At 39.9% G+C, this 22,023-nt stretch overlaps 1 protein-coding gene across 3 annotated transcripts in view; it reads right to left on the reverse strand.

Annotated features, from left to right (window-relative positions):
- Positions 1–22,023, reverse strand: part of LOC122657993 (piezo-type mechanosensitive ion channel homolog) — a 105,511-nt gene that overhangs the window by 7,498 nt on the left and 75,990 nt on the right. The gene's annotated exons all lie outside the window — the stretch shown is intronic.

The raw sequence follows: 22,023 nt of genomic DNA on the forward strand, positions 1-22,023 counted from the left end.
CAACTTAGTGAGAATGGATAATTGACCTGTAGAATCTGGTGGAATAAAGTAGAAGATAATACTGAAAGATAGAGGACAGGAATCCACCAAGCAGAAATCCACCCAGTAACACTATGAATCTCTCACAGCAGCACAGCTTACAAAATCTGAAAACTTTACTCAAAAGCCGTGGGTCAGGCTACAGGCCATTACATCTGTTATATAGATTATAGTATTCATAAACTGACTCCCTAACAATCCTAAACTGACTTCAAACTCAAACTACTCCTAAAAATAGCCAAAATAGACTTGTATTTGAGACTTCTACTAAACTAGGACCCTACAAAACAAAATATAGACTTAGAATAATATTTGGACTCAAATTCCTAATGATTTTGGACGTGACTTAGCTAATTTATAGCATAAAAAAGTTGAAGTACTCTCTGAAGTACCACCACAGGAAAAAGAAGACCAGATCACAACCATAGCTTGTGGTTCTGGTTTGAACCAGTTTTACACGCTTGCAGTTCAAGTTTCTGGTTCACCTATAGAACCAGGTCGTGAGGTCTATCTAGGATTAGTCTTTTATAATTTTATTGCTTATTTATTTCCTTGTTAGAAGGATCTCCATGTGGTCTTTATTGACTTAGAAAAAGCTTATAATAGAGTTCCTGAAGAGTTAACTTGGCTAGTGTTGAGGAAGAGAAGTGTTTCGAGTAAATATGTGGACATAGTTAAAGATATGTAGATGTTAGAGTTTATTTAATAAGGGTATTAAGGGTAATTTCATAGTTCGAAAGCTTGTCTCGACAAGGTTGAGATCCTCAAGATTTGGCGAGATCTCGCCGAGATCACAGTGCTTTTGTTTTTCGGAATGAAGAATTGGTGGGCAAATGGCCATAGTCTCTGGGAAGAGTATGACCACTATAGAGACCTCCAACAGTCCAACCGCGAGGATGAGGCAAAGGTCTACAGAACATTTGAGAAGGAACGTGTGTTGATTCCTTTTGGCGAGCTGAACCCAGAATATGAACCAATCTGGATGCAAATCTTGGGCCAATCACCCCTTCCATCTTTAAATAAGGTTTGTGAATATTTGCAAAGTAAAGAAACCAGACAAGTGGCCCTGGAAACTGCACCATCCCTCGAGAGATCTGCTCTTGCCTCTAGCTCCCGGAGAGGTTGGCATGGTAGACGAAGCGGGCCAAGGGCCAAGGGCCAAACCATGGGGATGACAGAGAAAGACTAAGATGTGATCATTAAGGCAAACCCATGACCACTCAGGAAACCTGTTGGGAGCTTCATGGGCGTCCCCCTAGAACTGCACCTATCGGTATGCGTGATACCAGGAGAGGAGGAGCTAGAGTACACACTGTGATGGCTGAAACCGAACCCATGGGGTATCCCTCTAGACTATAGATATACAGCAGTCATAGTTGTCAAGGAGACCCAAGGCGGTAGAGGGATGCCTAAGTGCTTAGGCGACAAGGCACCCCCGCCTAGGCGTTGCCTAAGCGACCCAGGCCCCCAAGTGTTATTTTTTATTTCCCCTCTTTTCTGACATTATTTAGTATGCTACAATAGATAGCTTATATCATCAAAAAATTAAGAGCAAATTACATGTATCCCTCCTGATGTTTGAAACAATAACAGAACATCCCCTGTAGTTTCATTTTTACGTATAACCCCTTGATGACTGACGGTGTTAGTGAGCTGTTAATTATGAAAGTAAAAAGACATTTTTACCCTTTTATACCTTGAACTAAAATGATAAAATGGAAATACCATTTCTACCCTTTTTTACATCCTCAAACCTAAAATCCCCAAATCTTCTTCTTCCTCCTCCTCCTCCTGCAAGCCCCACCTGCGATCCAGAGTCACACCACCCCTCCAAAATTCCGCTCACTTCAACCCTTTTTTACATCCTCAACCCTAAAATCCCCAAATCTTCTTCTTCCTCCTCCTGCAATCCCCACCTGCGATTCTGAGTCACAGCACCCATCCAAAATTCCTCTCATTGCTCTGTAAGAACTTTTCCGGCGCCTGTTCAAATGCTCTCTCCGATGACCACCGTCCCAGAAGCGTCGGCATCTGTTCAGAATCTGGCCAATTCTTCTTCTTCTTCCCTTCAAACCCTCTTTTCCCTTCCTATTTCTTTCTCTCAATTCTAGCCGAATCTTCATCCTTTGGAATAGACATGAAGATTACTATAGGGGTTGAATTTCTCTCAACAACACTAGAATCTGATTTTTGAATTTCTATTTTCAAATCTGGATAGTAGCTTTAAACTTAATTTATTTCTGTTTTCCAATTCAGATCTTTCTACTAATTTCAGGAAAAATCTGAATTCCAATCTTTCTCTCAATTCTCTCTATTTTGAACCGAATTCTGAATCTCGCTTCAGATTGGTATTCTATTGTTACCGCCAACTCGCTGTCAGTCTCGATTCATTCTCTTTTCTAGTCTGATCATGGCATGTGTCACACTCACTGTTCTAAGATTTTGTTTTTAGAATCATATTCTCAGTAGAAGTAGATCATAACTTCAGATCTAACCATCAGAACCAAATCAAATTTCGTGTAATTGACAAGTATCTGGCCTTGTTTGCAATTAGGAAGAATCAGTCTTCTTCTTCCTCCAACAAAACAGGACACGGTAGAGAGGCTGTTCTTGGAAAGGATACTTCTCCTCACCCAAGGCTCCAAATCAGTTAAGGATTTAGGGTTAAGATATCAGCCCCCAAACCTCTTGAATGCAACCAATAGCAAATCCAATAATCGACAAAAAAATTAAGAAAATCTCTGAAACTGTTCTAGGCGGAATGCATATAACAGCCTTGAAGATGGATTCAAATCTCACAAACCCAACTTGGTTCAGGCTCAAATTTTGCAGGCTGGTTCGCTTGATGATTGACGAATACTTCACAAATTTTCAGGCCAAATGGGTTAAAAACCTGGGGAGTTTTAACAATGTTTCTCAGATCCAGTTGTAATGCAAATGGCAGGAACAAAGGGGAAGCAGTAGCAAGAATAATAAGAAAGAAAATGGATTACAGAACAACACAAGAATCAATTCTCATCAATTCTAAGCGAATCTTCATCCTTTGATCTCCCTCTTTTTTTGTCTGTACAGAAAGAGTAGAGAAGAAAGAACCAAGAAGGCAAGAACGGACAAATGCAATAGAGATTAGAGAATCCATTTTTCCGATGACTTCTTTCTTTGGAGATTGCCAGAAATGATTTAGTTCTTCACAGATCGCCGGAGAAGAAAGAGATAGATGGAGGAAGATGACAATGGAAGGTTTTGGGGGAGAAGGGTTTGGGCTTACCCTTATGTCTCATAAGGGTAAAATGGTCCATGGGAAAAACTTAAGGGTAAAATAGGGTATTTGAAAAGTTTAACTACAACTAACGATTTTCACATAACAGTAGGGTTTATTTGTAAGTCGTCGACAAATCCAGGGGGTACACGTAAATAGTGAAACTAAAGGGGGTGTTTGATTTTGTTTCAAACTACAAGGGGGTGCATGTAATTTGCTCAAAAATTAATATTAAGCCACATCAAGTCATCAAAAATCAACATAGAGCTAGAAATACAACAAAACTGAAGAAGCAAGCTATTGAAAGTTAAAAACAATCAAAATATAAATTTGGTTTATATTGTTCTTGGAAATGATCTTGTCCTGGTGTACCTAGTCTCACATTTGGTTTATACTGTTCTTGCAAAATATGATTTATCTATAAGTAATTAAACTGATCTCGATTTAGAGAAATGTTCTTGTTCTCTAATAAGTTTGACTGGTCAAATGATTTTACTTTTGAATGAGACTTGTTGAAAGTCTAGGGGTATTTTGTCTTACATTTTGGGTTTTCTGGGTTTATATGTAATTTTCTTTTTTTCTGTCCTTACTTGTAATTCCAGGATATTTAGGGTGTTAGGGGTATTTAGCCTCCTCCACTGTCAACAAAGGGAGGCAGCCTTAATTGGGAGGCTGCCTCCATTGTCAAATGTAGGTGGGTGTTGGGAGACTCCTCCATTGTCAACAAAGGGGGGCAGCCTTAATCGGGAAGCTGCCTCCATTGTCAAATGTAGGTGGATGTTGGGTGACTTTGCTTGTAGATGTTTACGATGGACCATCTATAAATAGATGTATTTCCTTCAAAGAAAAAATTATGAAACAAATCTCTTCTTCTCCTCGACTTGTTTATTCAGATTCTGGTTTCTAACATGGTTTCAGAGCTGTGGTAAACAAGTCAAGGGCTTCCTTTCATCTCCTCTGCTGATTGTCTCCTTACTCTAAGGTTTGTGGTGTGCAGCCACCTATTGCAGATCATGATTCAGTTTAAGCCTCCTCGTATGATGAATAGGAGTGCTCTTATTGTGTCATTTTTTTTATGGTGACTGTTGGTGATGATTCGAAGATCTGAGTATCTTCAGTGCTGGTTCTTCTCCTTGCAAAAACGATAAGGAGTTTCAGGGTTTGAACTTGAGATCGATGTTGGTTTTTTCTTCCCTTCTTGGTTGCTGCTAATTGATTCAAGGTTGTCAGTGGTGGTTCTTCTATTATTGCTGATGTTATTACATTCTTTTTTTTGGTGGCCGGCCCCTCATTCTTCATTAGTGATGGTACTCTAAAACCCTGCCTATATCGATTTTGCCTTGCCTTTTATCATTGGTTTGTTGGGTTGACCTCTGCTGATCCAGTGATTCTTACCTTCTGTTTTGAGGCTCTTTCATTGCTGATTTGAGTCATTAGTTGTGGTGCTGGTTTTTCTTCTTCGATTTGAGTTTTGTCAACAAAAAAAAAAAAAAAAAAACTGATAGTGACTCGATTTCTCTAAGGCAGTCCTTTGGTGGTTATTCCTGCCCTAATTTGGGTTTGATTAAATTGAAGTTCGGTTTATTGTTGTGGGGGGTTACTACTGCTAGTTACTTGAGGATATCTTTTTCCTTGGACTTCTTCATTGTCAATTTGGGTACTTGGTAGTTGGTACCTTGTTGCTAAGTATTGAGTCTGTGTCATGGGGGACGACAAGTCTTTAGCTATTACTTCTGCTGCTCCACCTCACTCAACAGTGGTGGTGCTACTTCTGCTGCTGCTATTACTCCTGTTGGTGGTATGACTCCTTTCCAGTGGCACTGTCGGTTAGGTCACTTGTCTTTAGTTAGGTTAAAGTTGTTATTTCCTTCATTTAAGTTCTTGTCTAGATTAGAATGTGAAGCCTGTGAGTTGGGAAAACATCATCGTGTGTCCTTCCCTTGTACACAGTGGAACGTAGTCCATCTTTATTTTCTTTAATCCATTCGGACATTTGGGGTCCTTGTCGTGTCAAGAATAAACATGAGTTCATGTACTTTGTCACTTTTGTGGACGACCATTCCCGTCTTACATGGTTATATCTCTTGAAGGATCGTTCCGAATTTTTATCTGTATTCCAATATTTTTATAATGAAATACAAACTCAGTTTGGCACTTCTATTAAAAATTTTCGTAGTGATAATGCTTTGGAATATGTTCAGAATGATATTTCAGTTTTTTGTACTGCCCGTCGTATTATTCATCAGACCAGTTTTTCCTACACTCCACAACAAAATGGAGTGGCGGAACGCAAAAATAGACATCTTCTTGAAGTAGCACGTACTATAATGTTTCATATGCATGTTCTAAAGCAGTTTTGGTATGAGGGAGTGCTAACCGCTTGTTATTTGATTAACTGCATGCCTTCATCTATTGTTGCCGATAAGTCCCCCTTATTTGTTGTCTTTCCCGGTCTGTCTTCCTTTAATTTATCACCACGTGTGTTTGGGTGTGTTTGTTTTATGCAAAACTTACACAGTATCTCTGATAAATTTTCCCCATGGTCAACTAAATGTGTTTGCCTAGGTTATTCTTGTCTCCAGAAAGGGTACAAGTGTTATGATCCTGTGTCCCACCGGTATTTCGTGAGTGCTGATGTCACTTTTTTTTAAGGAAGTTCTTACTTCTCTCCATCTCCCACTGTTTCTGGGGATGAGTGAACCGTTGCTGCTCCTTCACCTGTTCCTATCTTAGTTCCCTTTTCGGATCCACCACCGTTACAAGTCTATCAGCGCCGGGACAAGCCAGTGCAATAATTTGAGATTTCTACTACTCTAATTGTTTCTCCACCTCTACCAGCTTCTTCCTCCGGTGACGATCTGCCTCCTCTGACTAATGACTTACCAGTCGCCTTGCGCAAAGGTACACGTTCATGCACCCAACAGTCCAATGTTGTATACCATATTGATCGGTATGTTTCCCTCCCCCACTTACCATCTTTCATACATAATTTTGCCTTATCTTTATCTACTACCCCTATTCCCAATCATTATACTAAAGCTCTTCGTCTTCCTGGTTGGAAAACTGCCATGGATGTAGAAATGGATGCCCTCTTGACTCGTAACACTTGGAGTTTAGTTGATCTGCCTCCTGGTAAGGACTTAGTTAAGTAACATTGGGTTTACACTATTAAATACCTCCCTGATGACTCTGTTGAGCAGCTCAAGGCCTGTTTGGTTGCCAAGGGCTATACACAGACTTATGGTGTTGATTACTTCAAGACTTTCTCCCCTGTTGCATGGCTCAACTTTGTTCGATTACTTATTTCTCTAGTTGTTAACTATGATTGGTCATTGTATTGGATATTAAGAATGCCTTTTTGTATGGTGATCTCCATGAGGAGGTGTTTATGGAGCAACCTCCAGGGTATGTTGCTCAAGGGGAGAACAGTACTTGGGTTTGCAAATGGTGAAAGGCAATCTATGGTCTCAAACAGTCACCCAAAGCTTGGTTTGAAAAGTTCAATAGTACCGTGATGTCTTGTGGTTTCTCATAATGCTACTCTGATCATTCTGTGTTCGTTCGACGACGTAATGGTAAACTAGTTATCTTGGTTGTTTATGTGGATGATATCATAGTTTCAGATGATGATGTGGCTAGTATTGCAGAGATAAAAAATATATATATTTACAGCAACATTTTCAGACCAAGGATCTAGGTGACCTCCACTACTTCCTTGAGGTTGTGAGAAGCAAGAAAGGCATCAGCCTATCCCAGAGAAAATATGTTTTAGATCTTTTATCTGACACTGGTATGCTTGCATCAAAGCCAGTGCATATACCTATGGATCCTCATCAGAAGTTTGAGTAGATGATGGTGGTCCTCTCAAAGATGTGCACCAGTACAGGAGTTTGGTTGGGAGGCTGATCTATCTTACAGTTACCAGACCAGACATTTCTTTCATTGTTGGTGTCCTTAGTCAATTCATGCAGTCTCCACAAAAAGCACATTGGGATGCTGCTGTCCGTATTCTTCGTTATTTGAAGGATGTTCCAGGTAAAGGATTGATTTATCGTCCTAATCGGCATATGGATTTAGTTGGATACTCAGATGTTGATTGGGTTGGTTCGGCTAGTGATTGTCGCTCCACCATAGGCTATTATATGTTTGTTGGGGGCAATTTGGTTACTTGGCGCAGTAAGAAGCAAACTACTATCGCCAGGTCAAGTGCTGAGGCTGATTACAGAGCTATGGCTCATACTACGGCAGAGTTGATGTGGCTCAAGTCTCTCCTTCTTAAGATGGGTTTTCTTGTGCCTATGCCAATGAAGATGTATTGTGACAACCAGGCAGCTATATATATTGTGAGCACTCCTGTCTATCATGAGCGGACCACGCACATTGAGGTGGACTGTCACATTGTCCGAGATGCAGTGATGAAGAAGCTAGTTGAGACTCATTTTGTTTTGTCTTCAGATCAGCTTGTTGACTTGTTTACCAAGTCATTATTTGCTCCTAGTTTTCGCTTCTGCTGTAACCATGGTTCAAAATCTCGTGATATATCGTTCATATTTCGGTATATTTTGGATCTCTCGATACTGTCGAGACAAGATGACCATACGAAATGAAAAAGTCTAAATTTCGGTATATTTTGTGAAATTTCGTCGAAATTTCGGTATATTACTTAAACAATGTGTATTTAACTATTTATACATCAGGGACCGACCGTATACTGTCAATCAAGGGTGCAAACCCAAAATACCACTTTGAGTTCATTTTTTTTTGCAATATGAAGGTTTAAAAGTATTTATTTAGCTTAAATAAGGGTGTATATGAAGTATCAGGCCTAAATATGGCCAATAACCCACCGAGATGGACTGCCGAAATATGGCAGAAAAAATACCATATTTCGGTAAATTTCGGATATTTCGGAAATCTTGACCTGCCCGAAATGGCGAGACGAGATGAGATCTTGAACTATGGTTGTAACAAGCTGAGCATGGGTAACCTATATGCTCCAGCTTGAGGGGGAGTGTTGAAAGTCTAGGGGTATTTTGTCTTACATTTTGGGTTTTCTGGGTTTATATGTAATTTTCTTCTTTTTCTATCCTTACTTGTAATTCCAGGATATTTAGGGTGTTAGGGGTATTTAGCCTCCTCCATTGTCAACAATGGGAGGCAGCCTTAATTGGGAAGCTGCCTCCATTGTCAAATGTAGGTGGTTGTTGGGACTTGGAAGCCTCCTCCATTGTCAACAAAGGGAGGCAGCCTTAATTGGGAGGATGCTTTCATTGTCAAATATAGGTGGGTGTTGGGTGACTTAGCTTGTAGATGGTTATGATGGACCAACTATAAATAGATGTATTTCCTTCAAAGAAAAAAATATGAAACAAATCTCTTCTTCTTCTTCTTCTCTCTTCTTCTTCTCTTGACTTGTTTATTTAGATTCTGGTTTCTAACAAGACTTTTTGTATTAGGTTGAGCATAAAACCAGCTTTCCAACAAATCCAAGATTGCCTAAATCTGATTTATTTGAAGGAGTTATGTTCCAGTCAAACCTTACTTGGTCTGTGTGAATGCTGTTTAAAATCACCCTGAATGAAAATAAAGTTTTAGACATCAAAACAAAAGATTATTTTACCGCTCTTTTGGTTTTTAGTGATGTTTTTGTATAATAAGATATATAGAATTTTTATATTTGAGAAAAACCCCAGCATTTAAAAGTTGAAAATTTTACCTACTGCCGAAAATCTAGTTTTTGTTCTTGAATTGGGGGGTTGACTATTTGATTTTTAAACTATTTTTATTGGATTCAAATAGGGGGTTATTTACTTATTCATGAATAATATATTAAGTAAACATTTAATTAAATGATATTTGGCATAAATAAATGCCAAACCTTGTTCAATACCAATAAAACCAGCGCTTTGCACTAAGGCGACAGTCGCCTAGATCCCAAAAAAATTGCTTGGGCACCAGGACATCTTGACAATTATGACAGCAGTTCCCTCACAAGGGAAGATCTTGCTGCTTTTTGGCAGGTTATGTCACAGTTGAGTAGCTCCTCTTCTATAACACCATGTCAGATTCTTCAGCTTCAACCTTACGGGTCTCTACCTCAGCTACTTCCTCTTCTTAGGTCATTGATTTTTGAGGTACTGATCACATGACTGATATGTCTCAGTGTTATGACTCCTATTCTGTCTCCTCAGGTAGGGGTAAGGTTAGAATTGTTTATGGTTGACTTTCCTTAACCTTTTGGTAAGGGTAGTGTCAAGTGTACAGGTCACCTCTTCTATATCCCTTGATTCTGTTCTCCACGTTCCAAACTTTGCTACTAATCTCCCATCTATAAGCATGGTTCGAGAACTCGCGAGATCTCGCCGAGTTTCTCAGTTTTTCGAAACACCGAGTCGAGATGGGGATCGAAACAGAAAAGTTCAATATCTCGCCAAGATCTAGGCGAGATCTCTGGTCATGGGGCATGTTTCGGGTCTCGGTTAAGGGTTTTACCCATTTAACTTAAGTTTTTAAGAGCCATCTCGACAGAACTCACTAATCTCGGCGAGTTCTGTCAAGAAGCCCTCTGTTACCTCTCTTCTACTCTTCATTTTTTTCATGGATTGAAAGCTTTGGAAGGTGATTTTGCTTCCAAACTGAAGATTGAAGTTCACTTTTGCAAGATTCATCAAGTTCTTGAAGGATTTTTGAAAGGTAAGCCATTTTCCCTAAATCTATTTTTTTCAAAAAAAATTGATGAAACCTTGATAAATTCATGTGATTTTAAGTTATGTTACACAACTTTGGCCAATCTATCACTTGATGGAATCCGAATTTTTTTCTGGTTATTAATTTTTTTAAAAGAAAATGAACTTTTTCAAAAAAGAAATTGAAAAAAATAGGATAAATACTTATTGTTTGGATGTGATTTTCATATATGTTAGACAAGTTTGAATGCTCTACAGCCTCATGGAGTCATTTTTTTTTTCACCCATTAAAAAAAATGAATTTTTCAGATTTAAAGGACAAGTTTGGATTCGGCATGCTGGATCCATGTCTGAAAGGACAATTTTGATCCGGTATGCCGGATTCAATCTGGAGCATTCCGTTTGCTCTCCGTGACCTTATATCTGTAAGTTATTATGATCCGGTATGCCGGATTCAGATTCGATATACCGAATCAGCAGATTTGTATGATTTCTGCAAGTCCTTTAAAGGACTGATATGGGGTGATGTTCAATTGGCATGGGCACATGGAATTGGGTTATTTTTCACCTCCTAAGGTCTTCCTCAACATAAGTGTTTAATACTTTACCTTAAGTCTGTAATAGTTACTAATACATGCTTTTTTATGTAACAGTATAAAAAATAAGATATTTCTTAATTCTTACACAATGGAGGATATAGCATGGCTACATGGAGTCCCGATGTCCGAGGACAAAAAGAAGTCAAAGTGTAACTACTGTGGAAAGATTCTAAATTCTGGAGGAGCAACTAGGTTAAAGCAACATTTTTCTGGAACAGGCAAGGATGTTGCCTCATGCCGAAATGTTCCGAGCCAAGTGAAATTGGCTATGGCACAAAACTTGAGAGGAGTACAAACAAAGAAAGCTGAGAGGGAAAGACAACAAATAGCTTTTGATGAGGCAGTTCTAGAGAGGCCTGATGTAGAGATCCATAGAGGAGATGATACTGAATATAGGCCTACACCTGGTGAGTTCGAATCAGAGGCTGAATGGGAGATTTACCAGCAGACTTTGGCAGAGAGTAGACAAAGTTTTCATTTTGAGAATATGAGAGCATATGAGAGCATATGAGTAAGCAAGAGGAGCTGGTGGATCTGGCTCAGCTGCACCAGTGCAAGAAGCTGAGAGGAAGAGAAGCACTGGCACAAGAGATATCCCACGGCCCCAAGCCTGACCACAAACTCGTTCCCCAGATCCCCTTTTTTAACAGGATCCATCTACCTTTAGGCAACAAGATGCCTACCAGCCAACCATCCCGCAAGTGTTTGGTGGTAAACAACAGGAAGCACGGAAAGCCTTCAGCAAGTTCATGCTATACAATGGCATTCCAGCTAATGTAATACAAGGAACATACTATAATGCATTCCTTGACGCTGCAGGGAGGTCTGGCCCAGGATGGAAGGGGCCTTCACCATATGAGTTATATAATGTATATTTGCCTCAAGAGATAGAGGAGCTAAAAGAGTACATAGAGGGTCTGAAGCCAAGGTGGGACACATATGGGGTTACTATTATGGCTGATGGTTGGACTGGACCTACTAGACAGTCCATTATAAATTTCATGGTGAGTTGTAATGGGAAGACTGTATTCTTGAAGTCTGTCGATACATCAAAGCATGTAAAGGATGCATCATACTTCTATAAGCTACTAAAGCAAGTGGTGGAGGAAGATATAGGAGCAAAGAACGTTATCCAAATTGTGACGGATAACAGTTCTAATTTTAAGAAGGCTGGAGAGAAGTTGATGAACAAGAAGAGTAAGAGGATCCGCCTCTTTTGGACTCCATGTGCAGCACATTCCATTGATTTAATGCTGAAGGACATGAGGAAAAAAGCTTTGGTGGTTGGTGTGGTCAATAGGGTAAGGCAAGTGATCAACTTTGTATATAACCATGGTTATGCTTTAGCCATGATGAGGGAAAAATGCAAGGGGGATTTAATGAGGCCTGGTGTCACTCGATTTGCCACCAATTACATTGCATTGAAGAGCTTTCAGACGAAGGTGATAGGTCTGAGGTCTATGTTTGCAAGTGAACAGTGGTTTGGTTGGAAAGGTTCTAGGTCAGAAGAAGGAAAGGCAGCACAACAGACCATTGCAAGTGATCAATTTTGGAAGGACTTGCATAAAGTTGTTGCCATATTAGAGCCAGTGGTAGCAGTACTAAGGATGGTTGACACGGAGAAGAAGCTTACCTTGCCCCACATATATGCTGCCCTGGAGAAGATGAAGGAAATGGTCCGAGCTGCAATACCCCGAAGTGCTCGGTCATACATTAACATCATTAATGAGCAGTGGGAGAAGCACTTGAGTCATCCATTGCATAAAGCTGGTGAGTTCAACACTTCAACATACTTTACACTTTATATGAGTTTTTACATTTACATATTCAAAACTCAAAAGTATTAAGTCACTAACAAGTTATATTTGTGGTTTCCCCTTTACTAGCATACTATTTGAATCCAAAGTACCAGTACTCGCATGATCTTGGGCTAGACACAGATTTGTTAGTGGCAATTCAAACTGTTATTGAGAAGTTGGAGCCCAATGCCAAGACACAAGCTGACTGCAATGACGAGGTGAGAGTATGGGACTTTGGTACTTTGGTAGTAAGTAAAGGAATGTAATTACTAAATAGCAAATACTAATGCCTCTAATAATGTTTGAAATTTAAAATGAAAATAGATCAAATTCTTCAGAGAGCCCTCAGCAAGTTTCAGTCGAAAAGCTGCAGTAGAGGGTAGACAAAAGTCAAACCCTAGTAGGTGGCATGACATTACATTTATGAATTATAATTTTATCCCTTTAGAATGCACATATTCTTAATATTCTATGTTTATAATGCAGCTGACTGGTGGGTGCTTTATGGTACAAGTTCACCCAACCTGAGGAAGATAGCAGTGAAAGAGCTCTCACAAACTTGTTCATCCTCGGGGTGGGAGCGCAACTGGAGTACATTCGCATTGATACACTCAAAGAGGCGGAACAGATTGGGTAGTCAACGACTGGAGCAACTGGTGTATGTGCATTATAATATGAGACTAAGGATGAGGCACATACGTGAAGAATTTGAGACCAATGACAAAGATCCCATCAAACTAGCCAACATATTCCAGGAGGACTCTGATGATGATGAGGATCCCCTATTCTAGTGGGTGAGGGAACGTGGTGCACCAGAGATGGATGAGCCTGGAGGTAGGCCCGACTCCACCATTGTGTCCGTAACCGATACAAATGTTGAGGACTATATGTCGCAAAAGGGGCGTGCATATTCAGAGTCACCGAGACCTTTTGACGCTCCTGATGATGATGATGATGATGGTGATGATAGTGATGGTGATAGTGATGGTGATGACCCTGCTGCTGGTGATGGTGGTAGTAGTGGTGGTGGTGGTGGTGGCATGCAGAGTGGTGATCATTATGATGATCGTCATGAGGGATGCGCGAGCAATACCAGTATGAAGTGGGAACGCAGGAAGACCCCAACCCTGTGCGTTACACAGGTGAGTCTCAGTTTACACATGCCACACAAGATCAACACCATGGTGGCCACAGTAAAACGTACAAGAGAAGAACAGGTCGCAAACACAACCAACCTCAGCATGATGACACGAGTATGAATACCATGCTAGCAAGTTTTAGAAGCATGACTATGGATACTGGTAGTGAGCATCAGTCGTGGCATTCATCTCAGCCTCATCATCACTATGATTGTGGCCAGGAGAGCACCGGTTCTGAATATAGTGCCTATGGTCAGTTTGGCCAGTCAACACATGAGTATGACAATCAAAGCACTGGGTCTAGTATTGGTCCCACATTCCCAGTCTCATACATGGGTCAATATGACAGCAGTAGCAGAAGCAGTGGATCTCACACTTCATGGCAACCGACTCACGCCACATGGCAACAGCTATACCCTAGGATAGGGGCCTTGCTATATGTGGATGACAACTCTTATATGAATGCTGTGGAGAACTATATGCAACAATGCAGCAACAATATGTCATGGGAAAACTATGTGGGACAAGTGGGGAATGAATATGTGATTCAATCTCATTTTATGTGATGATAGTTGTAAGTTGTAACATTGTTAAACTTAAGCAATTTGATGTATCACTTTAACATTTGTAATGCTTATTAAGTTGTTTTACTATTAATTGAATGTTTTGTTAGCTTTCTATTACTAAATTATGTCATTAATGTATAGAGTAAGGTATTTAGTACGTCGTCGCCTACCAACTTAGGGTCCGATCTAAAAGTCCTATTTGGACTTTGTTTTTGCAAAAATAATGCCATTGTGTTTAAATGGCCTAAAATAGGCTGAATACCAACTTTCAGACCCAAAATAGGTCTAAAACCCACCAGATGGGGTTTCGAGTTGGAAAAAAAAAATGCAAAAACTAGCCGAGATCTCGGCGAGATCTCGACTCGACTCGACTTGGTTTTTAGCTAGGCCAAGATGGCTCCGAGACCCGAGTTTTCGAACCTTGTCTGTAAGTCACTTAACCAAATACTTAAATTGTTGCGTCACCTTCTTTCCTTCTCACTGTCTTTTTCAAGATTTGGTAATGAAGAGGATTACTGTCAGTGACATGAGGAGAAAGGGCTATAAACCTTTTGGAAAAAAGAACATATTTTTTGAAAGAAGCTTAGTCATATGTTTGGGCGTTGTGACAACAGTACAACTTCTTCTATAATGCTTTGGCACCAGCGTTTTGGACACCCCTCTTTTGTTGTTATGAAAAACAATGTGAACCATGTTTGTTTGGTAAACATTATCGTTCTTATTATTCTTACCATGGTAATACTTCCTTTCATATTGTGCATTCTGAATTCTAATGTTTAAGGACCTACTCCCACCACTTCTTTAGTTGGTTATTGCTACTTTGTTTCATTTTTTGATGACTACTCTTGCATCACATGGGCCTTCTTGTAAATAAAAAAGTGACGTTTATGAAGCCTTCAAAATTTTCTATCAGATGGTTACTGGTTAGCACTCAATTTGATACTAGACTGAAATTCTTTGTTCTAATAGAGGGGAGAGTATATGTAAGGGGGGCTTCAAAAAGATTTCATCCATAAAGGTATTGTTCATCACCTTGCTTGTGTTGACACACCCCCAACAAAATGGGGTAGCTGAGCGGAGAAATCGCCATTTATTGGAAGTTACTAGGAGTCTATTGTTTGGTATGCATGTCCCTAAGACCTTCTGGTTTGATGCTCTCTTCACTACTGTATTCTTGATAAATCACATGCCTTCTACCATCCTTAGTTTCAAATCTCCCTTGAAAATCCTGTCTCCCTATATTTCTGCCTTCTCTCTTCCTCCCAAAGTGTTTGGGTTTGTGTTATGTGCATGTTAATAAGCATGGTTCGAGATCTCGGGGAGTTTCTCGGTTTCGTGAGATCCCGAGACGAGATGCCATACGCATTCTAAAATTACACTTTCTCGGCGAGATCTCGGCGGTATTGTCTCGGTACACATTTTTTCCAGTTTTTTTTTTAGTTTTAAAAGTTCAATATCTCACCAAGATCTCGGTATCAGGTTAGAACATGGTTTTTTACCCATTTTAATTGCCCATTTGACCCATGTGCCGATTTTATTAAAAGAGGGCAATGGACAGAACTCGAAAATCTCAATAGTTCTGTCCATAGCTCTCTAAACAAAGGGGAAAACACTCAGACAGCTCTCTCCCTCAAATTTCTTCCTCTTTCTTTCAAATCTTGGGTGGATTGCATTGTTTGAAGTGAGATTCAAGTGCTAAAGTGAAGATTCAACTCCAACAGTCCAAGAATCATCACCTATTTGTAGGATTCTAAAGTAAAACGCATATTTGGACTTGTTTTTTGGCAAATCTGGGCATGCCATTGTGTTTAAATGGCCTGGAATAGGCTGGATACCAAGTTTCAGACCCAAAATATGTGTAAAACCCAACGAGTTGGGGGTCCGAGTCAAAAAAAATAAAAAAATGCAGCAACTCGCCGAGACCTCAGCTCGATCTCGGCTCGACTCTATTTCTGGCTTGGCCGAGATGCCACCGAGACCCGAGTCTTAGAACCTTGTTAATAAGTCTGCTCGGACTAAACTTAATCCTAAAGCTCTTCAATGTCCTTTTATTGGTTATGCTCCTTCTTCAAAAGGCTATACAACAACAACTCAGCCTTATCCCAACTAAAAGGGGTCAGCTACAAGGATCCTTTCAAAAACAAAGTAAGAGGAATGTAAGCTAAAAATGAAGAAATGGGATAAGAAAAATAAGTAATGGAAAATGAAAATTGAAAGTAAGAGGAAAGAGGATAGCCCAGGGAATCCGGAAAATCTCAGCTATATGGTGTCGATAACATGGATCCTTGCCCTCCAAAAGGCTCCATTTGAGATCATACTTGGCACAAGACCCAGGCTAAGCATTTCATTCTTCACAACCTCACCTATTGTCATCTTGGGCCTGCCCCTAGCTCTTTTATCTCCTTCAATCGGTATCAAATCATATCTCCTTACTGGGGCGTCCCCAGGACTCCGTTGCACATGGCCAAACCACCTCAAACGATATTCTCGGAGCTTGTCGCTGATCAAGGCAACTCCTACATCAGCTCTATTATGTTCGTTCCTCACTTTATCCTTCCTAGTTTTGCCACACATCCATCTTAACATCCTCATTTCTACAACACATAGTTTCACTATATGGCACTTCTTAACTGCCCAACATTCCGCCCCATACATCATAGCCTTCTTTAAAAAGCAATAAGTGATACAATCCATCCTCTAGGAAGCAGCTTCTCTCCAAAGATGTCACTTTCTTTAAATTGGTGCCCTTCTTTGCTCCCCATATGCCACGTCTTCAATGGGAGAATAGTGGAAGTGAAGAGGCTGTTGTTGTTCATCCTTTCCAACCTTTGCCTATTCCTCCCTTTCTTTTTTCTGTTGGAAAGCACAAGGGTGTGGATTTTGATGATGTATTAGACCATTTAGGGGAATCTGGTACTGAAAGGAAACCTAACATTGAGAAGATTGCATGTTTACACCAGAAGGGAAAGGAAGACCTTCCAAGAATCCTCTTTGGATCCTCATCCTGAGCCTCACCTTTCTAAGTCAGGTAACATTTCTTCCCTTCCTTCTGAGTTATATCTTCCCATTGTTGCTCGGAAAGGAACAAGAGCTTGAAATTTTTCCATAGCCAAGTTTGTTCCCTATGATGCAATCTCTCCTACATGTATTGCTTTCTCAGTTGCTCTATCCTCAACTCCTTTTTTTTGTTCCCAAGAATGTCATTGAGGTCACATCGGATCCAAAGCGGAAGGAAGTCATGAGTAAGGAAATGATAGCCCTTGAAAAGAACTGTACTTGGGAGCTTGTCGATCTTACAAAGGAGAGAGTCCCAGTTGGATCTAGATGGGTCTACTCAATCAAGTACTAGTCAGATGGCACTATTGAAAGATATAAGATCAAGTTGGTGGCCAAAGGACATAGCCAAGTGCATGGAATTGATTATCAGGAGACAGTTGCCCCTATGGCTAAACATAATTTGATGAGTCCTATTATCATAGGTAGACAATCGAGACTGACTGCTAAATTAGTTGGACGTGAAGAATGCATTCCTCCAAGGTGACTTGGAAGAGGAAGTGTATATGCAAACCCCTCTGGATTCAAGTTTCTCTCAGCTGAAGGGAAAGTGTATCATCTTAAAAAAGGTCCATATGGTCTTAAGCAATCCCCGAAGGCTTGGTTTGAGAGGTTTAGACAAGCTATTCTAAAGAATGGATACATCAAGAGTTAGGCTAATCATACTCTATCTACTCGGCATGGTAATGGTACCATCAAGAGTTAGGCTAATTGTCTATGTAGATGACATTATGGTTATTGGAGATGATTGGCGATGCAGATTTATAACCAAACTGGGCTTCTTTGCTTAGGAATAAGTCTAGGGTTGGGGTATACATGTTGGGTCTTTGATCCCATTGGTTTTCAATGTAATAGGCCACTTTTATGAGCCTAAACTATCGGTAATTAGGATGCATACGAGATTAGTTGATTTAGTTCCATAGTTTTATTTTGGTGTTTTTGTTCATAAATCGAATCGGTTCAACCAATGGTTCAATTTAAGTGATTTTAGTAGTTTTCTTTTAAGTGTTTAGTGTGGCTGAATGAGGACTCTGTTTTGAGTCTATTTCAGTTTCCTCGTCAGTTTAAGTTACCTAATAGGTTAAGGATTGGTTTAGGCCTTTCTATTTTAGTGTAGGACTCTATTTTTCAATCTTTTATATAAGGTTGTAAGGGGGGCAAGTATGGAACACGAATTTTGATAATGAAAAAGCTTTTGATGCTCTTCTTCTCCATTGAAGATTTTTGTCTTGTGTTTGATCAAGGCTGGTGAGATTGGTGTTTGATTCAATCGATACCTTGTGGTGCGAAGCCCGGGTGAATCATTTGAAGGAATCGACGTTTGATACGATTGACACCTTGTGGTGTGAAGCCTGGGTGGTTCGAATTGGTTATTTGTTTTCTCCAATTTCTCCAATTGCTGTTACGTTTAAGTTCTACATTCAAGTTCTGATTTCAAGAGTGATTCTACATCATCAAGCACTGTTCAAGTCTACAACATCATCCCAAGTCTGATCCAATCAGCTCTTCATCCACAAATAAGTCTAGAACTGAAAACTTGCAACTATTCTTCTTCCCTTCTAGAAGGTCACATGCAAGGTGATTTTCGCGAGAATTCTACCCAGCCAAATCTAACCGTTAGAACCTGCTAAAATTTTGATAGAATCTTCCTCAAACCCAAAGAGAGACTCGATCCAAATTTCATTACCATCCACCCATCCTATTGTCTGAAATTACACTTTTACCCCTCTCTCCTATCTCTACTATAGAACCTCCATAATTCCAGAATTAACCATCTGATTTAGGCGTAACTTTCAGCATGTATTCCCCTCCACCCTACCCACACTAAACCTAAATATAAAGCCCATTCAACCACCTGATTTCCTGTTATTATAAACCCTAGATTCCATCATCTTCCACCTTTCAAAACCCAAAACCCTAAACCTAACTTGCTGCCAATTCATTCCAGCATACATTCCTCCATCAAAACTTAATGTAACCTTCACTGATAGGCTCCCCTACCTCAACTTGACATAACCCATACATCAAACACTAACCCTAACCCTAATTTCACAAATTTCACCTATTTTTTACCTGGCTGATTCACTTGTTCATAATAGATCCTGGTTTATGGGCTCCTAGTTGGTCTTCTACCAATCTAGGACTACACTAATCAGAAAGAGATTGCGAGTCTTAAGTCTTACCTAACTCAACAATTTGAGATCAAGGACCTTGGACAGTATTGAAGTGTCAACATCATAGAAGAGAATAAATATTTGTCAGAGGAAGTTTGTGTTGGATCTATTGAAAAAAACAGGATTGTCGAACTAGAAACCAGTAAACTCACCCATTGATCAAAATCACAAGTTAGGTGAAGACTATGGGCCATCCCTAATCTATGCAAGGAAGTTCCAGAGGTTAGTGGGGAAGCTGATCATTCTCTCTCTGGCTCACTCAGATACATAGTTCGAGAACTCGCGAGATCTCGCCAAGTTTCTCGGTTTTCCAAAATCCCGAGACGAGATAGAGGTAGAGAGAAAAAAATACAATATCTCTTCGAGATCTCGGCGAGATATCAGATCTAGTATACGGTTTCGGCTTCGACCCATGTTTTTAACCCACCTACCTCTATTTTATTCACCTAACTCGACAGAACTCGCATATCTCAGCGAGTTCTATCCAGAAACCTCAAAATACCTCTCTTCTACTCTTCTTCTCCCAAAACCTCTCCTTCACTTGATTTTTTTGATGGATTGCAAGCTTTCAAGGGTGATTCAGCTGCCAAACTGAAGATTCAACTCCACTTTTGCAAGACTCATCAAGTATTTGAAGGATTTTTGAAAGGTAACCTATTTTTCCCCAAATCTATTTTTTTCAAAAAAAATTGTTGAATCCTTGGTAGATTTATGTCATTTTAAGTTATGTTACACAACTTTGGCCGATCTATCACTTGATGGAGTCCAAATTTTTTTTCTGTTATTAATTTTTTATTATATTTTCTACAAAAAAAATGAATTTCGGAAGCATGAGTATAAGCGCGAGCAATACCAGCAAGATGTGGGAACGCAAGCGGACCCAGTGCGTTACACAGGTAAGTCTAAGTTTACACATGCCACACAAGATCAAGACCATGGTGGCCATACTAAAATGTACAAGAGAAGGACGGGTCGCAAACACAACCAACCTCAGCATGATGATACGAGTATGAACACCATGCTAGAAAGTTTTGGAAGCATGAGGATGGATACTGGTAGTGAGCATCAATCGTGGCATTCATCTCAACCTCATCATGACTATGATTATAGCTAGGAGAGCACCGGTTCTGAATATAGCCTATGGTCAGTTTGGCCAGTCAACACATGAGTTTGACAATCAAAGCACTGGGTCTGGAATTGGGCCCATGAATCGTCTTGGTTTTTGGAGGGGCCGAGATGCCTCCGAGACCCAAATTTTCGAACCTTGCTCAGATATCACTTACATTATTGGGGTAGTGAATCAATTTATGCATGCTCCCAAGAGTAGACATTTAAATGTTGTGTATCGCATCCTCAAGTACTTAGTCTACCCAAGGAAAAAATTTATTTTACACCAGACACAGCCATTTGAGAATTGAAGGCTACACCAATGTTGACAGGGCAGGATCTGTTTCCTACAGAAGGTCTATATCAGGATATTGCACATTTGTTGGTGATAACCTCATTACATGGAGAGGCAAAAAAAACATCCTGTTGTGGCTAGATCAAGTGCAATGACACAATTTAGAGCCATGGCTCATAGAGTATGTGAACTTCTATAGCTGAAAATGTTGATCCAAGAATTTGTGTTTGATTCTGAGATATCTATGCAGCTTTATTGTGATTACAAAGCTGCTATAAGTATAGCTCACAATCTAGTGCAACATGATCGGACAAAGCATATTGAGGTGGATCGGCGACATTTATTCTCTAGCGTGAAGGGGGTGTTGTAATAAGGGTATTAAGGATACTATGTTATAAGTTAGTATTATTACCTTTTCATCTCCCTGAGCTCTCTTATGTTAGTATGGGGGTATTGATGTTACAAGCAAGTTAGTAAGTGTAGGGGAGAGGAATCGATTCGCTCCCTAAGCATTCCATGCACTCTACTTTCTTCTTCTACTCCTCTTCTCTCATCTTATTCTCTTTTAGAACTTTAACAGTATATGCACATATGATGTAATCATACCATAGTTATCAAGGCGGGAAGGCGACCATGGCGTTTTAGAGGGAAAAACATCAAGGTGACCGCCATGGCGCCCAAGGCATCAAAGGCGACCAAGGAGCCTGGACACCATGGCTACGCCTTGGCGACGCCTTGATAACTATGAATTATACATGTTATAAGCAAGTTAGTAAGTATAAGGGAGAGAAATCGATTCTCTCCCCAAGCATTCCATGCACTCTACTTTCTTCTTCTACTCTTCTTGATGCAGATCCAAGCATCCGCAAATAAAATAGCCCTAAGATTAGGCCTTAGTTATTTTTAATCTTAGTTTATTTTCTATTTTCCATACTTAGTTTTTTAGCTAAGTGCTTTTTTATTTTATTTTATTTTTTTTTTTTTATGTTTTATGTTGAACCAAACTGGTTCAACCTTTGGTTCAGCTTTGGTTCAGATTAAGTTATGTTTTCTATTTGTATTGGTCCTTAGAGGATCTTGTATTGCTATTGGTTCTTAGAGGATCTACTTAGTTTGTATTAGGGTTTGGGCCTATGGCCATCTTATTAATAGCTAAGAGAATCATGGGAGGCTGCCCACTTTTGATTTGTTGAAAAACTGAATCAACTTTTGCTGTTGTGGCTGCTGCCATGCTCCCTTTGTGAGTGTTCCTTGAGAGTTACTTCAAGAAGGCCTTGTGGATCTCAAGGTGAAGGAATTGGTGGAC

Source organism: Telopea speciosissima, chromosome 4 (assembly GCF_018873765.1).
Source record: "Telopea speciosissima isolate NSW1024214 ecotype Mountain lineage chromosome 4, Tspe_v1, whole genome shotgun sequence".
NCBI lineage: Eukaryota > Viridiplantae > Streptophyta > Magnoliopsida > Proteales > Proteaceae > Telopea > Telopea speciosissima.